The sequence below is a fragment of the Anguilla rostrata genome, chromosome 9 (genome assembly GCF_018555375.3).
Source record: "Anguilla rostrata isolate EN2019 chromosome 9, ASM1855537v3, whole genome shotgun sequence".
In the NCBI taxonomy this organism is placed as follows: domain Eukaryota; kingdom Metazoa; phylum Chordata; class Actinopteri; order Anguilliformes; family Anguillidae; genus Anguilla; species Anguilla rostrata.
Window position 1 is genome coordinate 52,509,754 of NC_057941.1, and position 26,445 is coordinate 52,536,198.

Sequence of the window (26,445 nt, forward strand, 5' to 3'; positions counted from 1 at the left end):
GCTGTTCCGGTTCCAGCCCGGTTGAGCCGACCCGTTTGTGTGTGTCGGGGGGGGGGGGGGGGGATTACCTCATTATCAAATACACCTGAAAATAAATCCCTCTCACCACCCAGCCAAAGGTTCTGTCTAGGCCAATCAGGTGTCTGTTCCCACCATGGGAAGCGTTTTTAATGTGTCAATCCTAGGCCAATCAGGTGGATGTTTCCACCACAGGTAACGTTAGTCAAATTAAATAATTGTTCCCGCCCGTCGAGTTAGAAGGACAAAGTGAGTCAACCAAGAAAACTCTAAGTGAACTGCGGTCCGAAAAGATAGGTTTTCACAACGTAAAAGCACTTAACTCTATTACAATCAAAATATCCGAAATATTTTGTAAGACGCAGAGCCGTTGGTGATGTTTCTGTTGTAGCCTGTCTGCTAGCAGCAGATAAACAACTAGTCTGCGCCTAAATAAGCTAGCACAGACTGGCAGAGCTAGCATCATTAGCTGGGGACTGAAGCTAATTCAGAGCAAGGTCAACGAATTAACGTCAGTTGAAGATGGACACGACAGATTCACACTCGCAGTGTGGATGCTGACTGAAGAGATCGAGGTAGGCTACACCCCGAGTCTGAGAGTGGACACCTGGGGGAGACAACGGACTTTTTGCCGAAGACGTGGCTAATGACGGAGGTAGGCCTCGTCTTAGCCAGGCTCTCGGGCTAAACTCATCAAACAGTGCTTTTACTAAAAAGCTTTCGCACATTTTTGACAACATTACACTAGAGCGTTAGTATAGGTTGTGCTGTGTTCTTTTTTTATAATACTTTTGTACAATACAGAGAATATGTAGTTCGATATGCAGCTATGGCTATGTTACCCGCTCAAGAGTGGCATTCGCTCATTAGCGTAACGAACCACTAGAGTCTAACCGTTTTTGCTGAGGCTATGTTTAGGCTTGGCTAACGTTAGCATATTGATACTCCGGCACTGACAGCTGCACTGTGGAGGGGAAGATAAATTCTGTCCATTTTGTGTCCTAATAAGCGGAACTGCCGAGGTTACTTTAAAACTTAGTTACTTAAATGTTCGATATTATATATTCCACCCTGAGGTCCAAACTAGCCCTGGAGCTATTTGGTGAGTGAGCCTGGAGTAACGATACATTCTTCCTACCCTGGACTCATCTCTACTATAGTAGCAACACTATAATGTGGCATTGCTGTACATTGGAGTATAGCTTTTAAAAACATTTGTTTTTCTCCGTATTTTTGGTCTTGATAGTTTTGAAATGACACCAACGCGCTTTGCATTTTACACTAAGTTGTGAGTTTTCAGCTGTCTATTTTAAGATGCATAACATGTACGGGGGAGTCTGTTCATTTTAACTGTCACACCTTTGAATCCCGCTGTCAGAATGGACTGTCTAATTTTGGCATTGCATGAAATGACTTTATCCCGTATGACGAATAAACCGTACGTATCTTTGATCAGCTAGTTTAGCGAATGCACTTGTCGTGATTATTTATTGATTTGAGTTTAAGAAATAAAATTAAGAGGGTGGTCTTCCACGGGTTTGGTGAACATCAATATGGGCTTACGGCCTGGTCTTGGGTGGGGGCGTTTTGAAAGCAGCAGGATCGAATTTTAGACCCGGTCCATCAATAGCTGGGTTACGTTGCGTGATGCTGAACCATTGTGTTGGCGGAATTCTGTGCGGTTGGCAGGTGTGTCGTGTTGATTTATGGTGTGCTATGTAGTCATTTCTGTTGTGCTGAGTGATATGTTGTGCCTGTATCAGATTGTGTGTGTTGTGTTATATAGTGTAATGTGTATACAGCGTGTGTTACATAGTGTATTGTGTGTACAGTCTGTTGTGATTGTGTGTGTTGTGATATTGTATGCGCTGGGGCTTCTTTTTGAATGGAGCGGATAATGAAAGGATGGTAACAGGCTCAATTAGCACAAGACGGCCATTTCTGGGGCGCATCTGTCTCTCTTTATGGCTTAATGTGGCTGGGGGGGGGTGACTTACGAGCTCTGAAGGACACTCTGCCGAACCTGGTACATCTTCCCCTGCACACCCCCCACCTGCCCCCCTGCTCTACACTTCCCCTGTGAACCTGCTCTTCTGTGAGCGCTGCGGTGTGTTTGCGTGTGTGTGTGTGGGGGTGGGGGTGGGGGGGGGCAGTATCATTAACTGCACTGTTGCAGCCTCGCTCCTCTCCTGATGAATGTTTGCACAAGAATGCGTTTTTTATTCACAAGCGTAGTTCATAGTGGGTGGGGGTGGGGGGATCAGCAGAACCCCCCCCCCTTTATTAGGACATTCTTCATTACCCCCCTGCTGTCAGAGAAGACCCCCCCCCAGCCCAGCCCCGCAGTAGCAGCAGTGTTTTACCACTTTTACTCAGCATTGAAATGACTTGTGCAAACCAGCCTAATATAGAAAACGTAACTTTTAAAAAACGCAGTCACAGTATTTTATTGTCCTTTTTATCTTGCATATGCAGGCACTGAGACTCTGGGCTTCAAGTCAATTACTGAACAAAAAATGTATCTTTACACAGGTGCCGTAGATCCTGTGCATATCTTCAACTCTTTATTTTCATGCTTTTTATATTTTAATCCACAATTGAAATGTTTAATCATAAACACCACAGCACGCCAGTCAGACTCGCCACACGGACAGCAGTCAGAGGAGGACTGTCTGTGTGCAGTATAATAGACGGGGTCTGTAGGTGCCTGATCCACCAGCAGGGGGCAGCAGTGAGCAATGCGACGCTGTTGTCCTGCTCTGACTGAAACTCCCGTTCCTTGCTGACGCTTGTGTCTACTGTGCATCACCCTCTGGGGCTTCCAGCCACTGGCACTGGCTCCACTCAGACCTGACACCAGACTGTGGGGCCCGTCTATGCACTAGAACAGAGCCTTAACAGATACCAAACCATGGGGCCTGTCCGTGCACTGGAACATTGCCTTAAAAGGATGACCCTTGCCTTAAAAGGATTGACCCTACCCTTAATTCAAACCATCTCCTTCCTAAATCTAACCCCACCCCTCCAAAACTATGACCCCACCTCCTCCCTGCCTATAACCCCGCCCCCTGCTTAATTCTAGCCCTACCCCTTTCCTAACTCTAACCCCGCCCCTTTTGCCCAATTACCCGGGGATAGTTTCCCTCAGCGTTCCTCATAATGACCGCCTGCCGCTTGGAAGTTTCGTTTCTAGAACATGCTGTGGGTTTTCAGTTACTGGCAGTGAGGGCCTGCGCCCGGGGGGGGTAGATTTCCAGTCTTCCGCTGTGCAAGGGAGCTCATTACGGCTAATGGGGTGTGCAGCTAATATGGGATCAGTAATGATCAAAGACTTTTGGGGTTTCGTTTTCTGAGGACTGCGCGGTCTTCTGTCTCCCTCGCGATCGGAAGCGGCGTCGCGCGAGAAGCTTCTCGTTCTTTTATAACGGGATTGTGCTTTGGCAAGGGGAAGCGGCAGACATCGTTAGGACCGTCAGTCCGTTTATCGACAGCGTGTAGCCTCTACTTCAGAGCCCATGCCACTCATTATGTAGAACGTGGATTGATTTAGAACCAACTCGTCAAAGGGATGATAGCTTTTTTTTGTTTTTTTTTTGAAACAGCGGAAGAAAACGAAGGGCTTAATATTACTTTTCCGCTGCTACTGCTGCTCCAAATGAACGGCATAATAAATTAAAAACAAGAAGTGGTCATTTAAAAAGTGCACATGACATCGTTTTTTTTATTGCATCGACTCATTAAAATATACGGGCGTAAGCCGACGTGGGTCTACAGAGTGGTTAAAAAAAAATCAATGATGCCCCCCCCCCGCCTTCACGTAAAAGCATTCGCGGACCAGACTGGGGTTGAATAACGGTAATAAGCAGGAGGCGGCAGATATCCTTGAGACGCGCTTTTATGAGTTCTGCCGTCTGTGTTCTGACTGCAGTAATGAGCCGGTCGCTTTCTGTGAGCCAGCCAGGGGTCTCTACCTCGCATGAAATCGGTTTGCGCGAGCTGGACTGTTAGGACTTAACGGTGTCTGCTTTCAATCAATACTTTTTAGAATGTACTTTTTAAGGACTGGTCCAGTGGAATTCATGACATTCTGAGTATTTATTGTTTCGCTGGACAAATGTTCTGAGCGTTCTGGGTTTTTGGACAGTTCTGTGGGCTAGTTTATTGCTCGAATCTGTTTTCGGCTTGAGCTCTTGAATCCGATCCCAACTTCGTGTTCCCAAGTCATCTGTCGCCCTCTTGTGGCTATATTGTATGGGTGCATGCTCTGTGGCCTACCCGGCGAGAAAACAAGAACAGTAGTTTTTTCTTTCTTCTCCCTCCTTTGGCTGTTAGATTTATCGACAGTGTCGGTGGTGGGGCTGCCAGCTTTCGACAGTGACACGTCCGTTTACTCATTCGCCTTGAATTTAGCGGTTACTGGACATCGCTGCCGTTTGCTGAGTCAGCGCTTCTAAGTTTAACTGGGGAGAAAGTCCTTGAGGACAGATGCGGTTGGCGCTAGCGGTAACGCGTTGCCATATGCAACTCAACGTGCGGGGCAATCTCGTAAGTGTCAGGCTAAAGCAATTATATACAGTATTGTAATACAGTAAATGTGTTTTCATATCTAAATTCCCTGCATTGATATTCCTTTAATTTTATGGTTTTTATTCATCAGAAATAGTCATCTCTTATATGTGTAGAGAGAAGTTTTTTTTTCTATGTCAGTTTTCCTGACCTCTGGGCCTTACTGTCTTGTTGCCGTGGAGACTCACCAGTGGGAGGAGCTATAGTCCAGAGGTTTGTATGCACATGCGCTGAATTCAAAGTATGACCATAAACCTCTGGTTCTGTGTCTACCTAATGACTCTGTGAAGATATTTCATATTCACACATGTTGTGCTATATGTGGCATGATTGGGCACACACACACACACACACACACATCTTCTCAGTAAAAATGCGCGCATACGCAAACACACACAGTACGGAAATACGTGTTAATATGCACAGACTCAACACAAAAACAGCCATTTCTGTAAAATGGTAAAACATATACGCATGTAAATGCCAAGAAATTAGAGCTGATTATCTTTACTTGTCTCATTCATCTTTTTAACTCAAACCCAAATGCCTTTTCGGGAGCACTGTATGTATGTACACAATGTGTACTAGCACAGACGCACAAATGAACACACACACACACACACACACACTTATGCACAAATGCAAACCCCACCCTAAATGCACTGTGAGCTGGTCCTGGCTGCAGTTGCCTCACTAGTGCCACCTGCTGGTCACCCTGAGCATGACTCCCCACTGTGCAGGTCCCTGTACGGTCTTTCCCATGTACAGCCCTGATGACATGGAGGGTGCGGTGTGGAGCCCATTTTCATAAGCACATAATGCATTATTAATCTCTCTCATAATATCCGGGCTCCACTGGACGAGAGTCAGCGGCGCAGAGATGGGCAATAACCAGAAGAGGAGCTTTTTAATCCTCTCATCTATTCCCTTCCTCCTCCTCCTCCTCCTCTTCCTCTCCCGAGCCCCGCGTCGCGCAGTCCCCTCCGATCAGCGTCAAATGTCTGCGCTTGCTCGCTCGCCCGACCGGCTGCGGAACCGCTCGCGTTGCCGCGGAAACGGGCTGAGGGAGACGGGAGAGCAGCGGATATGATGGGATGCATTCTGCGGGGGGGAGGGGGGTTGCTGCACGGCGTCTGAATGCAGGGAGAAAAGCAGCGAATGTGAAATAACGGTTTACAAGGGCCTCTGAACCCCAGAAGGCTTGGGCAGCTCTGGCCTCTGAACCCCAGAAGGCTTGGGCAGCTCTGGCCTCTGAACCCCAGAAGGCTTGGGCAGCTCTGGCCTCTAAACCCCAGAAGGCTTGGGCAGCTCTGGCCTCTAAACCCCAGAAGGCTTGGGCAGCTCTGGCCTCTGAACCCCAGAAGGCTTGGGCAGCTCTGGCCTCTAAACCCCAGAAGGCTCGGGCAGCTCTGGTGCCAGTGCACTGTTGGGTCAGCCTGCCTGCTGTTATTGGGCTCCTCTGTCACCCACACTGTGCAGCTCATTCGTTACTCTCAGCGTCTGCCGTGTACCCATGCGCTTTAAACACCCCGCCTCCACCCCCTGTGAGTGCAGGAAGGACGATTAGGAAGTGATTTTGCTGAAAGTGCGGCGTTGAAGGCTGGCCTGCAGTCCCAGTGTGTGCCAGCAGGAGGCAGGCAGGAGAGTGCTAGAGCCTGTGGTTGAAGCACAGGATGAAGCAAACGCTTGTCTGGCTGCTGTGAATTGGTAATATTGAGAAATCAAAGGTCAGGTTTTTTTTTTGTTTTTTTTTTGTGTGGTGTGGGTCGTGTTTCTCCCTGTCTCTCTGGTTTGTGAAGTGTGTGTGTGTCTGTGTGTGTGTGTGTGAGGGAAGACGCGGGGGGTGTTTGCAACAGAGCCGATCTCACGGTCTGACAGGAGCAGAGCTGTGAAAGCTGACACAGCCCCCCCCCCCCCCCCTCGCCCCTCCAGAGGTAGAACGCTGTGCTGTAAATTCAGCCACACGCAGAAATCCGACCGTACCACCGACCCGCCCTCACCCCCCCACCTCGCCCCCCCCAAACTGTGGCCCTGGCCTTTGGCTAACTGTTAGAGCTCAGTGGAACCCCCACCCTATCTGCCCCTGCCCGCGTGCGCACACGCACACACACACTGCGTACGCACACACACACACTGCGTACGCACACACACACTGCGTGCGCACACACACACTGCGTGCGCACACACACACACTGCGTACGCACACACATACACACACACACACACTGCGTACGCACACACACACTGCGCGCACACACACACACACTGCGTATGGACACACACACACACACACACACTGCGTACGGACACACACTCGCTCGCCCTTTAGTTACATACCGCTCCACATAGCAGACAGTACAAAGGGCAACCGCTCTCCAGTTCACATGTACACACACGAGCTAAACTCACACACTCCCTGCGTACACACACACACTGCGTACACACACACTCACTCACTGCGTACACACACACTCACTCCCTGCGTACACACACACACACTCACTGCGTACACACACACACACTCACTGCGTACACACACACTCACTCCCTGCGTACACACACTCACTGCGTACACATACACTCACTCCCTGCGTACATGCACACACACTCACTCACACACTGCGTACACACACACTCACTGCGTACACACACACACACACACACACACTGCGTACGCACACACACACACACACACACACACTGCATACGCACACACACACTGCTGACTCAGCACACACACTCACAATCACGTGGACTTGGCTATTCTATAAGCTGCGTCACCGTGGGAGACCAGCTGACTGGGATATTCTGGGATGGCAGTGGGATCAGTCAGCTGTTTTAGATCTGGCTTTGCACACGTCACAGCATTACACAAACGTCACAGTCACATGACACACTCGCACACGTCGCATCTTTACACACGGTCGCACACTGTCACGTGACACACACTAATAATACACCGTTCCGTGGTCAGACCGCATCACAGAAAGAGGTCCAGGGTCAGACCGCTCCCCTCGCACCTGAGAACAGCAGGCCGGGTACTTCGCCATGACATCAGCGGTTAATGAGAGCCAATGAAAACGTGCGGTTCCGATCTGTGAAGGCCGAACTCTGAAAGTGTCCCAGAGGCGTATCTTTCTGTGCCTGTGACCCCCGGAGGGTAGTCTGACCCCCCGGATGTGAGCGCTAGCCCCCCCACGCCCCTCCAAACCGCCCCTCCAGACCGCCACTATTGACAATTTCCTGAGGAATGCGAGCGCGTGTGAGTGTGATGAGTGTGTGTGAGTGTGAGTGTGAGTGTGAGTGTGAGTGTGAGTGTGAGTGTGAGTGTGAGTGTGAGTGTGAGGTGTGTGTGTGTGTGTGTGAGTGTGAAGCCCTTTCATAAGAGTGGGCGGAGATCCTGTCCAAATCAGAGACAGACTGAGAGCATGTGGAGCAGAGACATGCAGGGTATTCACACACACACTCACACACACTCACGAACACACACATGCACGCACACACACACACTCACAGGTACACACTCGCGTACACACACACACACATCTCAGTCACTGTTTTCATGGGATTACATACACACACACACATACTCTCAAACACACTCACACACACCTTCAAACACATTCACACATACACGCACACACACTCTCAAACATATGCACACACACATTCACACACACACTCACACAAACGCGCACACAGTCGCAGGAACAACACATTCCATTGAACAGTGGGTTTTTATATAAACCTTGTATCCCTCTCCAAGTCTTAACAGTGCTCTGTACAAGCGTGCCAGCGCATTGTAAAACTGAGCACAATTACCTAATTAATCTCGAACCACGAGTTTCCTGTGTGAAGAAATGGTGCACAGGGCAAGAGCGCTTGGGTGACGGTTCATATGCAAACTGCCTTTTGTAAGTCATGAACTTTCACAGTCAGGTTAATATGACTTTGTGAGGACAATATGTAAGTAATTGCTCATGACACATTTATACAAAGTGCTTGTAACCTAGTTTTAAACCACTGATCAGTAGAACCTCTCACTACATTAAAAAAGCCACTGAAAACACCATAAACTTGACTGTGTGTGTGTAAATGCTTGTGTGTGGCTGTGTGTGTCTGCGCATATGCGCGCGTGTGTTTGTGTGTCCTGCGTGTATGTGTGTACAAGTGTGTGTGTCTGCGCATATGCGCGCGTGTGTTTGTGTGTCCTGCGTATATGTGTGTACAAGTGTGTGTGTCTGCGCATATGCGCGCGTGTGTTTGTGTGTCCTGCGTATATGTGTGTACAAGTGTGTGTGTCTCCATCACAGCCATGCAAGGCCTGTCTGTCGGGCTCAGCTGGTGGCCGGTTGTCGTGGCGATTAAGGCACCCGGTTCGAGTGGGCGGACCGGGCCAGCGTGTGGTGGTGGGGGGGGGGGTTGGCGGTTGGAAGGAGACGCACGGGAGGGGGGGGGGGGAGCGGCGTCACGTCCCTTTAATAAGATCGTCTGGGCCCGTGCAGCCTCTCTCGCTCGCTCGCTCGCTCACTCACCGTTTCCATGGGATTACATAACTGGGCCGCCCCGGCGAGATCGTCCGGGCAACCGGTCCGGCCTCCGACGTCACCACCCGCACGCCTCCAGATTAGAGGTTCGGAGCGCGTTAATGCGCTCTCTCTCTCTCTCTCGCTCCTCGCTCTCGCTCTATCCCCCTCTCCTCTCTCCCCTCTATCTCTCCTCTCTCCTCCTCTTCTCTTCTCCGCTCTTCCTCTCTCTCTCTCCTCCTCTATCCTGCTCTCTCTCGCTCTCTCTCTCTCTCTCATCCTGCTGCTCTCCCTCTCCTCTCCTCTCTCTACCGTCTCTTCCTCTGTCTCTCTGTTGAGATCGCATTGATAGGGAGACAGCGGGAGATTTTTGCACATTCAGAACGACAGCAGGATAAAATCTAACCCAGTCAAAAAAAAAAAAGAATTTGGAAAATGCCCCTTTTTAAAAAAATTGAATCGATAAAGCAGAAAAAGACCCATGAGTTACACAGGAAACGGGGCGGAGGCGCATAAAGGGTTAAAATAAACTGGCGTTTGGGAATGAGGAGGGCCGAGTGTCGACTGGAACCCGCTCGGTCGCGTAGGCTGTAAATCAAGCGTGAAAATCTGAGTCTGATCTGAGATCAGTGCTGTGGGATCCACAAATGGGCAAATCGTGTCTACTGGGCTCAGCACAAACTGTTCTCAGGTCAGTCACGGCGCCGTACAACGTATCTCCCCCCCCCCCCTTCCCCTGCTCAAACCTGAAAACTCAGAGGTGTGCAGCCCTGTTCATGGGGAGCGGAAGAGTGTGTGCATGCTGGGATTTGTATTTTTTTGGTCCCAACGAATAACTGTGGCTTCGTTGATGTAAAACAGCCGGCTGCACTCCTGTGCTGGACCACAGGAAAGCGTTCTCACTAAGGACACACACGACCAGCCTGACGCACACGTCCAGCCTGCAGCTGCTGCTCACGACCAGCCTGACGCACACGTCCAGCCTGCAGCTGCTGCTCACGACTTTAGCAAAACTGTCAGATCCAATAAACTACCGGGCCAACGAAACGAGTCAGAACAAGGGGCTGCCGCGAAATCCAGAAACGGACCGGCTGAGCTCCACTGTGAGGACCCCGCGCGTGTGGATTAGGATTTCTCCCTGAGTGTGTGTGTGTGTGTGTGCGCGCTTGTGTGTTTGTGCGTGTGAGAGTGTGTGTGCATGTGTGTGCGTTTCAGTGATGTACAGCTGGTAGATCACTGTGAGGCTGTCTGTCTCCAGGCCCGTTGAAGTGCGTGGGGGCAGGTGACTCATCACTCACGGCTACGGTCGTTAGGGTAGAGGGACTCTGAAGAGGAAACGCGCCAACCTGACACACACACGCGCACGCTCGCACTCATGCACACACACACACGCACACACACACACACACACGCTTGCCCACAGAATGACTGGAACGGCTTACTCACAGAAAGCAGTCTATGTCAAGTGGGCAGCCATTTTGGATAAAACTGAAACATCACATGGCTACTCCAATCCTGGAGGGGGCGCTGTGTTTTACGTACTCTCTATAAAGCCACTTCCAGTGTCAGGCATGGGCAGCATGTCGGACACGATTTGTGCTTGCCCACAGTTGCCATGCTGGGAGAATGAGCCTTCCCGTCAACCTCAGAATGGGGCGGAGTTACCTTCTGCTGTCAATCCTGGACATGTGCTTACTCACGACTGGTTGAAATCAGCCTGTCACTGGTAACAGCCAATGTTGCTCCACCAGTTTGGGGTGGAGGGGGATCTGCATTCTGATCCTCTTTAACACATTCCCCTTCCCTTAGAGTGATTACATTTGTGACATCGAGTGAACTTAAGGTTCTCTACAAGGGAGGATAGACCAGGAACAACCCAAAGTGGATCTTAACGGCCCTCGAGAGACTGGGATCGTTCCCGCCCCTTTCATAAATAGGAACCAAAGTCCTCTTGGTTTGGCTGCCATCTCTCATCCCGGCATTTTGGGGAGTCTCCCCAAAGCCAGAGGAGGGAACGTCAGGGAGAAAGCTGACCGTACACCAGGAACCCCTGTGGCTCTCCAAGACCAGGGTTGGTTTATTCATTCATTCAGTGTTTCAATCATTTGAGGAAAAAAGTACAAAAAAGGATCAAACTCAAATCCTGGTTTCCAGGGTCTAAAATGGGCGATCATTGACAGAAAACCACAAAAACCTGTAAAACGGTTAAACCTGCAGACACCGGAACCTAGGGGACTAATAAAGAATGGTGCTGAGGATTATGGGTACAGCTGAAGTCTGTGCCCTTGGTGTCTGTTAGGCAATTTTAACACCGCAGGTCTTGATGCCCAGATCAGATTTTTTTTTGCCTGTATCCTTTTTTTTTTTTTTTTTTACCGCCTGTTTACGTCTCCTTTTAAAAGTGACCCATGTCCGATACCGGTGCCCACACAGTTTACACTGGAAACAGCCCGCATGCATACACACGGGTTTGGTTACTGATACGGACCAGCTGGCTCCTGGGACTACACTCTGTCCCGGGGAATCTGTGCTGCCGCTGGACGACCTATCCGTAACGTAAATAGAAACAAACAGACGCCGTCCCTGCGCGAATGCGTCCGCGTGATCGTCAGGCCTGACCCTGTGCGGTGCGATTAGCTCACGCCACAGAGAGAGATCACTTGGCGTCGGCGACGGCGAGTTTGCTCCCCTGGCATTTCACAGGAACAGCCCTCGCGTTTAGTTTAATGTTTCTTTTGTTCAGGTTCTTGTTTGGTGAAGGTGTTTCTAAAACCACGCCAGTCTGCATTGTGCCTCCTTCCCTGCCACCGGTGCGCTATTCAGATGGCCTACCGGTCTGTGACGTCATCTGGGCTCCAACGGGAAGTCCGTGCCCACGCGAGTAGCTCGTTTCCTCACATTACGGGTACGAAAGTAAACGACCGCGCTGCCATAGCCTTATCGGCATCTACAACGGACACAAAACGAGGCAAAAAATAAATATTCAATACCAACTAAGTGATTGGAATGAGCCCTTAGTCTTCTAACAGTAAACTGGAGCCCAAGGGCCCAAACTCTGACCTTTACTGGTGGGGCCACAACCCACACCACCAAACCCTGTTACCACTGCTGAGCTCGACACCAGTGTGTGTGTGTGTGTGTGTCTCTGTGTCTGTCCCTGTGTGTGTGTGTGTGTGTGTCTGTGTGTCTGTCCCTGTGTGTGTGTGTGAGAGAGAGAGGGAGACTTCACTGTACTCCTTTTATTATTTTATTGTAATGACAGTCACATGCAGAATGGTATGGCAGAGTACAATAGTCCACATTTCCATTTCTGTGAACGTGGAGATCAGGGATGATGCTCCTGAGGAGCAGAGGAGCATTGAGGAAGAGGCAGGAGATGCCCGTAGGAGGCGCAGTATCTCCTCCCGTCCTAGAGGAGGCGCGGCCAAGGCCTCCTCCAGGAGCTGACCTCCGTGGGTTAAATTAGTCTCTCAGTCAGGCACCCCTGCCTCAACACATCCCTGATCTCCTTCCATCACCATGTCCTAGATACATAACGTAGATGGTCTGGAATATGGTAGTGTCACAGAGGTGTACTGCTAGCTCCTGTTTATGCCTGAGAAACACATAAATTCTGTGCGCGTCTGTATGTAAGTTTTTCAAGTTGCAACTTCCTCATATCCTGTTTTTAGCTTAGTTCATTTTTTGCGGGTCCATTTTAAGTAATTGCGCAGTCTACGTTTGTGTGAGAATGAGGATGACCCGTCAGTGTCACATGACCGATTCTTTGGCCTGAGATGCCCAGTACTCCACAGGATCTTCCTCGTCTTCCTCCTCTTCCTCCCGTGCGTCGTAGGAAAGAGCAGACCACAACAGTTCTTCAGCTGGCAGCTTTAGCTGGGACACACGGACATAAAGCTTGCCAGTGAAGAACTGCTGCAGATCAGCCAACACGCACATGCACACGCGTGTGTGTACGCACACGCGCTCCTCCAGCCAGCCAGCCCTGCAGGGAGAGAGACGGGGGGGAGGGATGGAGTCATGGAGGGATGGAGGGGGGGAGAGAGAGACGAGGGGGAGAGAGAGAGAGAAAAACGTCCATTAAACAGGAAGTGAGATCACTGCTCCACTGTCAGTCATGAGTAGAATGTGCTCAGCCAAGGCTCTGAGACACGCCCCCTACCCTGCCCCGCCCCCTGGGAACAGATTATCGGGGGGGGGGGACAGATAAGATTCCGCCCCCCCCCCCCTCCCCAGTGCCCCACGGAGCTGCTGACCCAGGGCAGAGGTCTGGTGGGGGGGTGGGGGGGCTCAAAGTCCTCACTGGTTTCCTTTCCTCCCTCGCCCCCCCCCACTCTATTTCTCTCCCTCTCTCTCTCTCCCTCTCTCTTCTGAAGCAGTTCTTTCCGTCGATTCTGCAGCCACAATGGAGAGGCTTAAATCTCTTCACACCCAGAGAGCCATAGGGGTGTGTGGTCATGTGCTCTGCCCCCCCCCCCCCTCAGATCCACATCTAATAGACCCACTCCCCTCCCATTTTACACACTCCTGAGGGAAGCCTCAGGAATCACAGGGCACATCACTGACCCTTCTGCCTCAAACTGCAGGACAGAGCGTACAGACACACACACACACACAGTCTCAGTCTCTCTCTCTCTGGCACTTTGACAGACTGCGCTGAAGCCAGTAGGTGCGTCAGTGCGAGTGACTGTGCAGAAATCAGTCTGCGTCACTGAGGGGCTGAGCTGCACAGCTATACACACCCACTGCTGAACGTGTGAACTACACACACACACACAGAGCAGTGCACAGACCCCACACACACACAGCAGTGCACAGACTTACGACACAGCACCACCAGATCACATACCACTTCACTACAGCACTCAAACACAAGTATACATACACACATATGCACATACAAGCACTCAAATACAAGTATATCTTGCACACACACACAACCACTCAGACGCAAGGACACACACACACACACACACACACACCCCCCGGTTGCATGCGGAACATTGCGTTCCCACTGCATACAGTCCGGGACTGATTTACTGCACACGTGCAGAGGCTTCTTAGAACAAACGTGGTGAGGTAGGGAGGGGGGGGTGGGGGGGCTGACCACTCCCCCAGACTTTAACACAAACATCCGTCCGTCCGCTCCCCCCCCCAACCCCCACCAGAACCTCACAAATGAAGTCATTAATCAAGCTGACCCCCGCCACTCATATTTCACACGACACCCGACAACAGTTGCCTGGGTGACGACCAGTGTCGGCGATCGCCCGGCTCACGTCACAGGAGGGAGGGAGGGAGAGAGAGAGAGAGAGAGAGGGAGAGAGAGAGAGAACCGGGGGGGGGGGAACATGTCTGAACAACACCAGGTGTGTACACACACACACACACACACTCTCTCTCACACACACGCACTGAGGACGTGCTGTGTGCGGAGTGACCTGCGGATCAATACGTGAGTCACCGCCTCCATTTTCCCCCGCTGAGGTTCCCAGGCTGGCAGCCGGCCGCTGCGCTCAGGTCAGAGAGCCCGGACGCTCTCAATCCGCCACGGCGCATTCCTGCAGTCCCGCACTGATCTGGGGTCAGCGGTTCCCCCCTAGCTGCCCGGGACCATCCTCGCCTGTACCTCGCAGAGCTACAGTGCATTGTGGGTCCCTTCTGAGACGGAAGGGTTAGAGGGGAGGCAGGGATTGTGTGTGTTGTCCGTGTGTGGAGACTGGTTAGGCCACCAGTGCACCAGGTAACGGAAAACGACTAAGATGCTGGAGAATCAGAGCAGAGAGCAGTGCCAAGCAGTCAGAAGGTGATCGTGGCTGCAGGATCATGAAATGGGAGAGGGAGACTGTGTGTGTGTGTGTGTGCGTGCGTACTGGGATACCATGGTACCATAGCCTGTAAGTTTTTCTTGTCACATGCGCACGCTCAGGACCTCTGCTAGACTAGCCTTTGCATAATGCAGCATGACCCGGTGTGGATATGAGGAGATTTTGATGTGCACCAAATCGGTGCACGTGGACATTTTAAAAGCAGAAAGGAGACTGAACTGGACGTCCGCTTACAGGGCGTGTGCAGATAAGAGCGACTGTGGGTGTGGCCTTTGCACTGCGGTCAGTTGCATACCCCCCCCCCCATCACCAGCCTATCGGGAGTCAACATTCCCCAACCCCCATGACACACCCATGAAACAACCCTCGAGGAGTGTGGCAAAACCACTGGAAACCTCACAGTGTGAACTTGCTGTGGAACAGACCAAACATTTGAAATGTAATGCTCTGCCTTCTGGAAGAGCCTCAAGAAAGATGTCTGGGAGTGGCTGGGGGGTTACAGGCTTGGCCAATAAGTGATCTTGGTCAGGCCGAGAGCCTGATTGGCACTTGCAGGACGAAGTACAGAATTTTCGCTGGAAAGGAGCTTCCAGGTAACAGCAAAACAAGAGCAGCGGAGCCCCAAAAACTCCCACCTGCTCGTCGGGAAACGCAGGACTCTTGTTTTTCCCCTCATGGACTTGGTTGCCGGGAGAGAGCGTTACCGAGGCAGTAAACAGGAAGTACGAGCCGGGTCTCATCCTGAGGACAGACGTCACTGGGGCCGTCCTGCGACTCCGCCCCTCCGGGCGGATCCGCCACTTCCAAGCCCTGTGCGCGGCAGTGTAGGACACGCCATCTCCAGCACTCGTGGGAAACAAGGAAGTTGGCAAGAGGCAGCGGAATGCGGAATGGACTGACCCAGAAGCACTGTTCCAGGATCAGCTGCTCAACTCTTACGTAAAATGGCTGAAGAGCCTGATTGCGGTTCTGAAAGCAAGTTTAAAGTTGCTCTTTATTGACCCTGTGGGGGGTAATCTGTCCCCTGCATTTGACTCATCCTAGCTACTTAGGAGCAGTGGGCAGCCACAGTGCAGCACCAGGGGACCAGGTCCAGTTCTAAGACCTGTGGCTTGGTGAAGAGTAATGGCAGGAGTATGCCTAACCAGTCCAAGCAGTTTTAGACAGAACCCAGGATTGGGCTTTCTTCTGGACACATCCTAACCTTTAACCTTTACGAACCGAAACATAAAACTGATCCTGTAGATAAGCACACCTAACTCTGAGATACTTTACGACTGTGGGCCCAGATCTGACACTTCACACAACTGGCACCCATGGTTTCCAGACATTAATCTGCCACCAGGGCCCCCAGTTGGGTGAAGCGTTGAGAAAGAACGAGAGCATCCGTTCAGAGGCCTTAAAAGGGGAAGAAAGAGAAGGCATGGGGGGGGGGGGGGGGTAGTGACGCTGAGAGTAAAGTACGGTGCCCCGGTGAACCCCTGTGACCCCTGCCTTCTGAAGCGTGTGAATAAAACGTGTGTGTGTGTGTGTGTGTGTGTGTGTGTGTGTGTGTGTGTGTGTGTGTGTGCGCGCGCACAGGCATCCACAGCTACATTCCAGCTCGCCAGCCAACAAACAAGGAAATTCCTGCGCTTTGTGAGAGAGACTCGCACTCCAGAGCGAGAGTGCGAAAGAGGGAGGGGGGTGTGGAGGGAGAACGAGGGGAGGGCGACCAAGAAGGAACGCGCACACGCAGCTGAAATGTGGCAGGGTGAAGATGTGACACAGGAAGTGAGGTCGTGGATGAAACCGCAAACAGGAAGAGGCCTCTGCAGCACACCCGCGAGGGGAAAAAGCAGCAACACGCATGTGATGGAGGACCCACCTCTCACAGCGCCCCAAAAAAGTTCCCACAATGCACCTAACAGTTCTTACAATGCTTACAATGTTCTTGCAATACAGGGATTACTACCTTGTCACCTGCTTCCTGAAACCCAGATTTCAGCAGCGGGAGGCCAGGAACATCCACTTCAGCGCCTGCCTGTGATGCCACGATGCCCCAGAACGTGCCCCACCAGCCTCGTTAACGGCCAATGAGGATGAGGGCAGCTGGTCATCCCTGGCTGCAACACTGATGCACTGAGCTCTACGATATACGGATGGGCCGACACAGCAGACACAGTTAATTGGGTACAGCCCATCCAGATGAGCGAGAGATCACGGAATGTGTGTGCGCGTGTACATCCATACATGAATACAGATGAGCAGCGATTGTGACTGGATGGGCTGGGGTTCGAGCGAGGCTCAGAGCTGGCATCTCCTCTCCGAGCACGTCGGTTCTGCGGAGACAGGCGTGGGGCGACAGCTTGAGAGAACACTCCGGCACAGCGAGTCCCGGCTGCCAAGCCCAGCCACGTCTCCAGGAACAGCCTCCTGTGCTGTTACCAGGGACAGCCACACTGCGGGCTGTGTGTGTGTGTGTGTGTGTGTGTGTGTGTGTCCTCAAAACCCCTACTGATCAACATGACCTTCTGTAGAACCCCCCCCCAGGGTACATCACATGATGACCTACAGGCACACCCTTGACCAGGTCACATGACTCCCAACACACACACACGGAGTGGACTCAGATCACATGACCCCACATAAACAAAATCCCTAACCAGATTACATGCACATTCTTCACAGTAACAATAGACAAGCTTTCAAGGATCAGGCCCCTGATCTGAGATCAGCTACATAGAGCGCTGCAGAAAACACGTCCAGTAGAAGACACTGTTCTGAGATCAGACTGAACTGCTAGATCCCCTTTCTGCCACCAGTGTCCTGTGAGAGTGATGTAACAGTAGCGATAAACCTTTATAATACAAGGGAAAATTCCACGAAGTTCACAGTCAAATCTGGCAAGGACAATTCTGAATCGGTCAGTGAAAACCAAGAAGTCCACGACCGTGAACAAGACCTCGAATTTCTGCGGAACACACGTGGATATTCAAGACCCAAATTTGGCTGTCGGGAAGTTTGCTTTTCTGTTGCGACATTAAAATGAAAGCGTCTGGAGCTTGAAATATCCCTCTGGCTTCCTGTGAAACTTCTGTTTTTTGTTTTTTTTGAGAAGGGTGCACACTGACCTGTAACAGAGAAAGCTGAGACTCCAGAAACCCTCTCCAACAAGCGGACTCGAGCCTGCCTGCCGCTAACGCACAGACAGCCTGCAGCTAACGCACAGCCGGCCTGCTCTGGCGCAGCTACGGACCAGGTCTGCGCTTCACGGCGATTCGTTTTCACTAATCTGCTAACGCTGTAGTCCCTGGAGGGCAGGCATTTCATGCAGCCGTTTGACGAAGCTGCCCTTCGGACCTCGTTCAGTTACCGACGTCTTGGGCTAATTAACACGAGTCCTCCGCTAGCAGGCGTGAGCTCCCAGCGGCTCGAGCACGTCGCAGCAACTCTGCTCTGCTAGGGAAACGGTCTGCGGGGCCCAGCTGGTCCGATTACTGCATACCGCACACCGAGAGCAGAACTAGTTTGCCACAACTTCTGCAAAAAAAACAAAAAAACAATGTGCACAAAGGACTACTTCTGTACTTCTGAATTGAAATTGTGTATGTGTGGCATAACAGTATTGACGCATCAGTGGTTTGAAAATCTCCTGACCGTCCTAGCCGAAGTAGCCACGCTCAGTTTTAACGGATCCGCGTGCAGCATCACAAGGAAAGCTGGTGTACCTGGTCTAGCATAGCGGGCTTTTTCCAGGTTCCTCTGGAAGGCTGTGCAGGGGACCGGAGTGATAAAGGTGTGACAGTCCAGACTGTTCCAGGCCTTGCCCTTGTACAGTACGTCTGTGCAGTCTGGAGCACGCGTCTCGTCCACAGCTCACATTGCATAGCCTTCAGCCTCAAGGCCTCCCGTCTGCACACAACACCAAGCGACCTCTCGCTCATTCTCCCCCTCTATCTTTCCCCCGCCTTCTCTATCCTTTATCCTCCACATTCCTACCTTCTATCGTTCTTACTCCCTCCATTCTTCCCCTCTTCTCTTTTACTCTGTTCTCACTCCAGCTTTCCGAACCTGCCAGTCTCCTTCCCTTTCTTTCTCACTCCCTCATTCCCCTTCACTCCCTCCCTCTCTCTCACTCACTCTCCCTCCATTTTCCTTCCTCTTGGTCTCTCCGTTCAGGTTTCCACATTCTCGGAATTCCTGGTGCATATGGTAAAAATTCCACCCAGCCTGTCGCTGCTCTGAGAGCTGTCTGCACCGTGTGTGTGTGTGTGTGTGTGTGTGTGTGTGTGAGAGAGAGAGAGAAAACTTTAAAATGGAGGCCAGGCCAAGCACAGAACGTTCTCACAACACGTCTATGATGTCATAATGAACTTGGTAACATTTCTGCAGTGTTGCGGCACATGAGGAGGACATTACACTGGGCTGGAAAAGCAGTGCATCTAGGGATGTAGGGGGGAGGGGTGTCTGCACGTTTCGACGGGTCTGCGGTATTCCATCTGGCAACCAGAGCCATGGTCAACGAGGCGCAGCTGCTCACACGGGTGCGAGACCGGCACGCACAGCAAGTGCTCCTCCGCCACTTGGCGCAGGGAGCTTTAACACCGGCTCACGTAGAGGATAAAACTCCCGACACCGGATCGCCTTCCTCCTCACTTAAACGTTCTGACCTCAGATCCTTTCTGACATACGGGGGGGGGCTTGGACTACATGTCTACCTACAGCCCCAAAAAACTACAACTCCCAGCATCCTCGACATGGCCTTAATTTTAACCAGAGCAAACACTGCAGAATTCAGAAGTGTGACTCCCCCCCTCATGCGCGCCACACCCACCACCGCCTACGCCAATGCGCTTGAACGTGCTCCATACCCAACATTTTGGTGGGGGTGTGGGATCAACACAAAAACAAAAGCAGCTTGATCAGCATTCCAGTCGCCCGAAAGATTCCAACCCGCAACCCCCCCAACCTTGTGTGGGCTCCAGGACATGGTGCATTTCCTGCTCCTGCCACCCCCCTTCCCCCCAAACGCAGTCTGAAAACCGAGGGACATACTTATGAGACCCACACAGCACATTCGCGCAGATGACAGCCTGCATAAGTAATCTGGGCATATAGTGCCTCCAGTGACTCACACACACCCTTTCAATACAGGTACATAGTTTCAGAGCCTGATTTCGTCGCCTGCATCAGTGTAATCCATGCACTCCCACATCTATTCCAGCTGCTCTGTGATTGCTTGGTTTGACCAGGTGGATCACTCTACCTTAGCAACCCGCCCTTGAGGATCTGGACAGACCCTGTGTCTGCCGATCAAGAGAGCTGCTGATTGGTGGACAAGCCCGGCAACAGAACTCGACAGACAAGGAAGGCCAAAGACTGGTTGATCCATCTGTGATCAGTCTGTCTGTTCTTACGTTCAACTCCCAACACGGCACAAATCCCAAACTTCCAACGCAGTCTGACTTTCCCCAGGTCCCTATGTTAACCGGCTGAAAGGGGGCCTGGTTTTACACATCAGAGCTGGAGGAAAGGGGAGAGGAGAGAGGGAAATTTTCCATTCCCCTGCGCTCTATTAAAGGTTTGTCTCTGGGCTGCTCCAGCGAGAAGGAGCAGGAGGGAGCCGTAGCCTGGTCACCGTGCTACGGGGGGAATCGTGCTTACACGGGGCCATTTTTGGATGCTTCGGGTCGCCTTAAAATTGATATAGATTTTGACGCAGACATGCATCAGCACAGACAGAGACACCACGCAGACAGAGAGATTGAGTGAGCAAGCGATAGCTACCCAGAGGGGACCTGCAACTCTCTTCGGTCCTCACAATGTTTTGCACTCATAGTGTTTTAAACACCGTGGCCTGTTGCGCCCACAATGTGAGGCCTTTTAAACATTGAGGCCTGTAACTGACACACACACGACAAGGCCTGTTAATCAGAATGAGGCCCAAGTTGTACAGCGGGTGGTCTGTAATGCAGTGTAGCCGGTCTCGTATGAGCAGCCTCTCTGCTTCTACTCTACAGAAACAGTATATTTCTCCCCATTACTCCCGTCGTACGGCACCGGGGCCTAGTCCCCGCCCCCCCCCAGGGGCGAAAGTCGCTCTTCCTGCTCCCCGAACCAGCCCTCGTCCCAGCGGCCATTTTCTCTCCCACAGACGGAGCGCTCCACAGGCCACACCCCCCGGGGACCCCGATTTGTCCAGGCCCCGGGGGGGAATGCGGGAACGGCTCTGAATGCAGGACGTGCCAAACCGGCGGGCCTCCGCGGGCCCTCGGGTTTAATCGGAGCGCGCGGACAGGCGACGGCGGGGAGTCGGCGGCTTCCGACAGAGACGGCCCCGCCCACAGCGCCCCCGCTCTCCCGGCGTGGCGCCTCTGCAGTGTCACCCCTCCTCCGACGCCACGCTGTGACGCACTCGCCGACAGCAGCGCGTCGTGCCGGCTCGCTGTCACACACACGCGCACACACACGCACACACACACACACACACACACACACACACACACACACACACACACACACAGCGTGCGCCCGCACAAAACGCAAACCCCTGCATGCCCTTACACACCCGGGCACGTGCACATGCGCAAGATCACGGCAACGGAACGGCTCGGTTCCTTTAAGTCAAGATCGTGTGTCTGATAAGCCTTCACACGGCATTATGTTTAATACTGATGGCCTTCACCTAGCCTGTACTGCCCTGAACCACCAAAAGATCTTTTTTTTAAAAAAAAAAAACTTCCCAACCCCCACAGAGCAGAGTGCCGGAACGTTCTGGCAGCGCCAGCCATTTCGCTTTCTCGGCTGAGACGCCATTTCAATTATCAGGATATATTAGGAGGCTGTTGGGCTGCAGGAATAGGCCCTGACACACAGCCCTGGGACTCGGAAAACCAAAGAGACAATTACCAGCTTTAAAAAAAAATAAAAAATTTAGAAAAAGACCACCAAGGCAACTGCTGGAATGAAAATCGAGCTCGTACAGTGGTGTCCTGAAAATGTGTGGATAGTCGCAAACTCGTCAACTAACTAGAAAAAAACCTTTTTTTCTGAACAAAAAGACGCTTCTGCAAGTCATCGACGGCCCCGTGGAAACGGCAGGACATGTTAATCAGCGTGAGGAAGCGCGCGGTCCGGGGCGATCCTAAATCGTGGCGGATTGACCGCGCGGTCGGGCCGCTCCCCGCGGGACCCGTCTTGCGCTTTCCCGATCGCGGTCCCGACCGCGCACCCCTGCAGCAGCACCCCTGGAATGTGGCGCTCCCTCGCTACATCAGCCAGGGCCGCCCCTAACCCCTAACCCCCCCCCGCGCGGCTTCCCGGGATTCCAGAACCCTGGCCGTGCCGCGTGGACGCACGCATGTGATCGGGACTTCCCTGGCACGCCCTGCACAAACGCCTGGTTCACGTGAACGCCCGTTAAAAAAAAAAAAACATTTTTAAAAAAAGGGGGGGGGGTGAGATCGTCCCTGTGACCTTACATCAGAGCACGTAACTGCCAGAAGAGCCAGGGGTGAGAGGGAGCGTGGGGGACTGGGGAGGGGGGGGGGCGGCGAGGTGGGAGGGGCAGGGGAGAGGGGGCAGGGGCGCTCAGGGCTTTACAGGAATTGCGTTGTGAGCAGTCACATTTTAACTTCAAACCCTCCCCCCCCCATCCACCCACCCCCCTTCCCTTCACCCCAAGCTCGTGTAGAAATCAGCAAACCACGGTTGCATAACCATGAGAGAGCATTTAAACAGGGTTAAACTTACATAATTTCTGTTTCCAATCAGACAACCGGGAGGGGGAAAAGAACACAGAAAACCCAATGTTCAGGACTGGAGGGGCATTTTCTTAAAATGTATTTTCAAAATAAATGCTCCCTTTCAAACCATCCAAATCAACCGAAGGATCAGAGAAACTGATTATTTAACATTCATGTTAAAGTGATCTGTGGTAGATGTTCTTTAAATGTCACGTTTCGGCATGTTTGTGTTCCAGGCTATGAGGAAACATTCCACAAGTGGCAAACATTTTGTTAAGGTAGAATGTTAGAGAAGATATAGAAAATATGTTTGCATTTACCCGCGACGTGTGAAACTACGCAATTTATCGGTAATACCGATTCAAACGAGCCGTTTAGAATATTAGCTAATATTTAATTTCCCCCCTCAGTAAACGTTACATGTTCTGGCAGTTCATGTTAAAACTTAGCCTGTGTAAACAGGATATAAAGCCTAAAAAATATGCATTTAAACAAAAAAAAAAAAAAACTACAAAAGGCCATGTCGAAGCGGAAATAAACTGAGAATTCGAAAAAAAAAAACTCCACTGTATTATATTTTTTTCCCTAAATTGTGGGGTGGAAAATGTTGCTCCGTGCTGCACCGCAAAGGGTGTGGCCTTATGGAATTCGCCTGCTTGTCTTCGGACAGGATTTACCCAGGTTTAAAAGACTGCATGTCCAGACGAAGTGATTAAGCATTTTAGCAAGCCAAGGTTTGCTTTTTTTTGCGGGGCACTACCCCTCAGTGGAAATCGGTTCAGTTGAACAAATACGCAAACCAAATAACTACAGATGGCCTTCAAATAAAATCCCATGATTAACGCTAAACGTTAAGTAACACGCGTAAACGTATTTATCGAAGTTAGGAATATTTTTAAACCTGCGAGCTCAGTATGGGCACTTGCTCCGAAGTAGGCCCCGAAATTAGATTTTCTATGGCTAAGTTGACATAGTTCAAATTCTTGACGGTAAAAGGAAGCCGCTGGTTCCCCAGGCACTGAATCAAATGATATTTACCCGAACTTTAGGGCTTGGTCCGATTAACAGACTCTTTGTGCATTTAAGCAATTCTATCATTAAAGTTTAAGAAAATTGGCTATCCAAATACTGCGCCTAAGACCGCATACTTTTCAGAAAAGGGTGTTTCCCAGTCGTAGCCTACTGTAGAGCTGGTTTTCTCGTCATGTGCAAATGAGTAACACTAAAATTAAAGTTGCGTAGTTTTATAATCAACTAAGCCTATACTAAGGGCTAAACAATTTTTTTTGATGCCTGTCGAATGTTTTATTTTTAACTAGGCTATTGAAGAGCAACGACTGCCAACTTGGCACACGGCCGCAATAATGCACGATTTCGAACCGATCGTGTTACTCATTGCAGCTAACGAGCGACTTCCTCTGCTACCTATTCGATTATATAGCTATAGGCTACCACGGGCTATATTTTATAGGATTAAAGTTTTTTTTGAACAACAGGGAGCCAAGACACTGGTATTTCCTGAGTTAACGGTACGCTACTAATAACCACTAGTGGGAGTGGACAGGCTAATGGCTACTTACTTTTCTTGTGGATCTCCGCAAAACCATATCTTAATCTGTAGGCTACCCGGCGACACCGCTCTGAACGAGTGTGCTTCTCCAACGTTCAAGCAATTCTGGCGTGAGTTAGCGAGCGTCAGACTTTTTTTATCCTGGAAAATGAGCGAGCGGTGGGGGTGCCGTACCCACCCCATCCACTGACACTTCCCCTCTGTACTCTGTCCGTAGGTTGGTCTCCAGATAACTTGTGCGTAGCCCGTTTAACGGCAATGTTCAGTTATACAAGGCTATCCGATATATCCGATCTGTGCCGTATTTATACTGAATCTCGACTCAAACACAATTCAAGACTATATAGCCCGTTTGTTGCGAACTCTGACATCCACGGACCTATAGCATGGCAACTTTGTATCGGGTCAGATTAAATCTCGATAGTTTATCACATTTTCGATCGAAGGTGTGCTAGCCGGTTTTCATTAACATTTGAGACCGGGAAGTCGCCCGCCTGCTATGGTTCTGAAGCGTCACATTTAATGAATTGCGACGCGATCTTCCAGTAGCCCTTTATTTTAAAGCCCCACCTTAACCTTCGATCAACTTCGACAGTTCGTTAACGGCCTGGCGTCTTTTCCCCGCTCCCTCTCTGAAGGACAGTTGAAGGCAGCAACGAAAAACTTTCTATAGATACTTACATGAGACGAGTCCCCTTGTTTCGATTTGCGGAACCGCAGCGCCTATCATTTTCTCTGATTTCTGGGCTCCTAGTACGGCTCGCCTTCTCTCCCGATTCCAACTACCTTCAAACCGGCTTCTCAGTCCGATCAGCTGGCAGAGCAATGACGCGATCAGCAACAGCTGGCCAATGGAACTCTAACGTCAAAGAGCAGCTATGACGCCCGCCTCCCAAGATCTTGAATGGCAAGTTGTCCAGCCAATAGCCTGTCCGAAGCCACGAGTAAAAAGGCGTGGAAAAGACTGAATCACCAATTGAAAATTTAGAGCTGCCAATGACGCCTATTCTCTTATTCAATAAAAACGCATGGAATAGAAGACACTCTTCCTTATCTACAGCGAGTGCTCAGAACAGGAGCGATTGGCCAATGAGAATAGGTCTTAAAGCAGGCTTAAATTCAAGCAATTAATTATGGGGCATGTAGTGTTTTACAGTGGCATGTCTGCAAGCCTGAGTGAACTAGTGCTAAATGCAAAGTCTGTGTGAGTTGGCACTTTTGCTTTGAAAGCAATTCGTTCACATTGACTGCTTAAAATTCTACTTAAAAATGCACTGCATTTGTTTAATTAGGGGTGTTTTAAAGAATGCTTTGTGTGAAGGCGGTAGGCCATAGGTGTCTTGATGCCTAACGGGTTTTGTCGAATTTTCACCATAGGGCGGGGATCTGCTGAATTAATTTCCTTGAATAGTTGCGGTATTTCGCAGTTGCTGAAATATCTTGCGTCTTGCCCGAACACGATCCATCAACGCATAACCACAAAAAAAGACAGCAATTGCCGGAATACCCTGGCACCTTCCATACTTCCTGTGGAATCCGCAGATACGCATAGTGTAGCCTGCGACTGAAAACTGCCAGCTTAGCTGAAGAAGTTTTCTGACGCATTGCTTTTGCCTGGGTTTGGCACGCGACGGCGTCACAGCTGTTTGCTGCGCGATCGCAGTTGAGTGACTCACGTGTTTGCTGGGTGACTATTCTGTTGGAATGCGTCCCGCGCGGGTGGCCCGCTGTCACGGAAGAGAGATGGGTCGACCTTGAATGCCAGTGTCAGGGCAGGCCTCGCGCGACTTTATTTCAAGACATCTGGACTATTTCTAGAGCATTTTTCTGTATTAATAAGACGACTAAATACATGTCATTTACTTCTCACGAATATCGGATTAGTCGCGTTACTTACTGGGCGACATAGCTCAGGAGGTAAGACCGATTGTCTGGCAGTCAGAGGGTTGCCGGTTCAAACCCCGCTCTGGGCATGTCAAAGTGTCCTTGAGCAAGACACCTAACCCCTAACTGCTCTGGCGAATGAGAGGCATCAATTGTAAAACGCTTTGGATAAAAGCGCTATATAAATGCAGTCCATTTACTTGTATTTTTATTTTTTTTTTAAATAGGAGACTTTTTCTCAGTGAGAACTCTTGGACTTGATGAGCTGAGACTGGATCACTGACCCAGGGCCCTTGTCAGTCCCTGCAATATTTCTGCAAATTTAC

The 26,445-nt window shown here is 50.9% G+C and overlaps 2 long non-coding RNA genes across 2 annotated transcripts in view; one reads left to right on the forward strand and one right to left on the reverse strand.

Moving 5' to 3' along the window:
* Window positions 1-218: 218 nt before the first annotated feature.
* The window catches only part of LOC135264160 (uncharacterized), a 29,607-nt gene continuing 3,380 nt past the window's right edge, over window positions 219-26,445 (forward strand). Inside the window, exon 1 of the long non-coding RNA XR_010332618.1 lies at window positions 219-673. This is a non-coding gene — a long non-coding RNA (uncharacterized LOC135264160). The remainder of the gene's footprint in view (window positions 674-26,445) is intronic.
* LOC135264159 (uncharacterized) lies at window positions 12,345-26,118 on the reverse strand. The gene is made up of 2 exons (XR_010332617.1): window positions 24,917-26,118; window positions 12,345-13,095 (listed from the first exon to the last, which is right to left on the reverse strand). It is a non-coding gene; the product is annotated as an uncharacterized LOC135264159 (long non-coding RNA).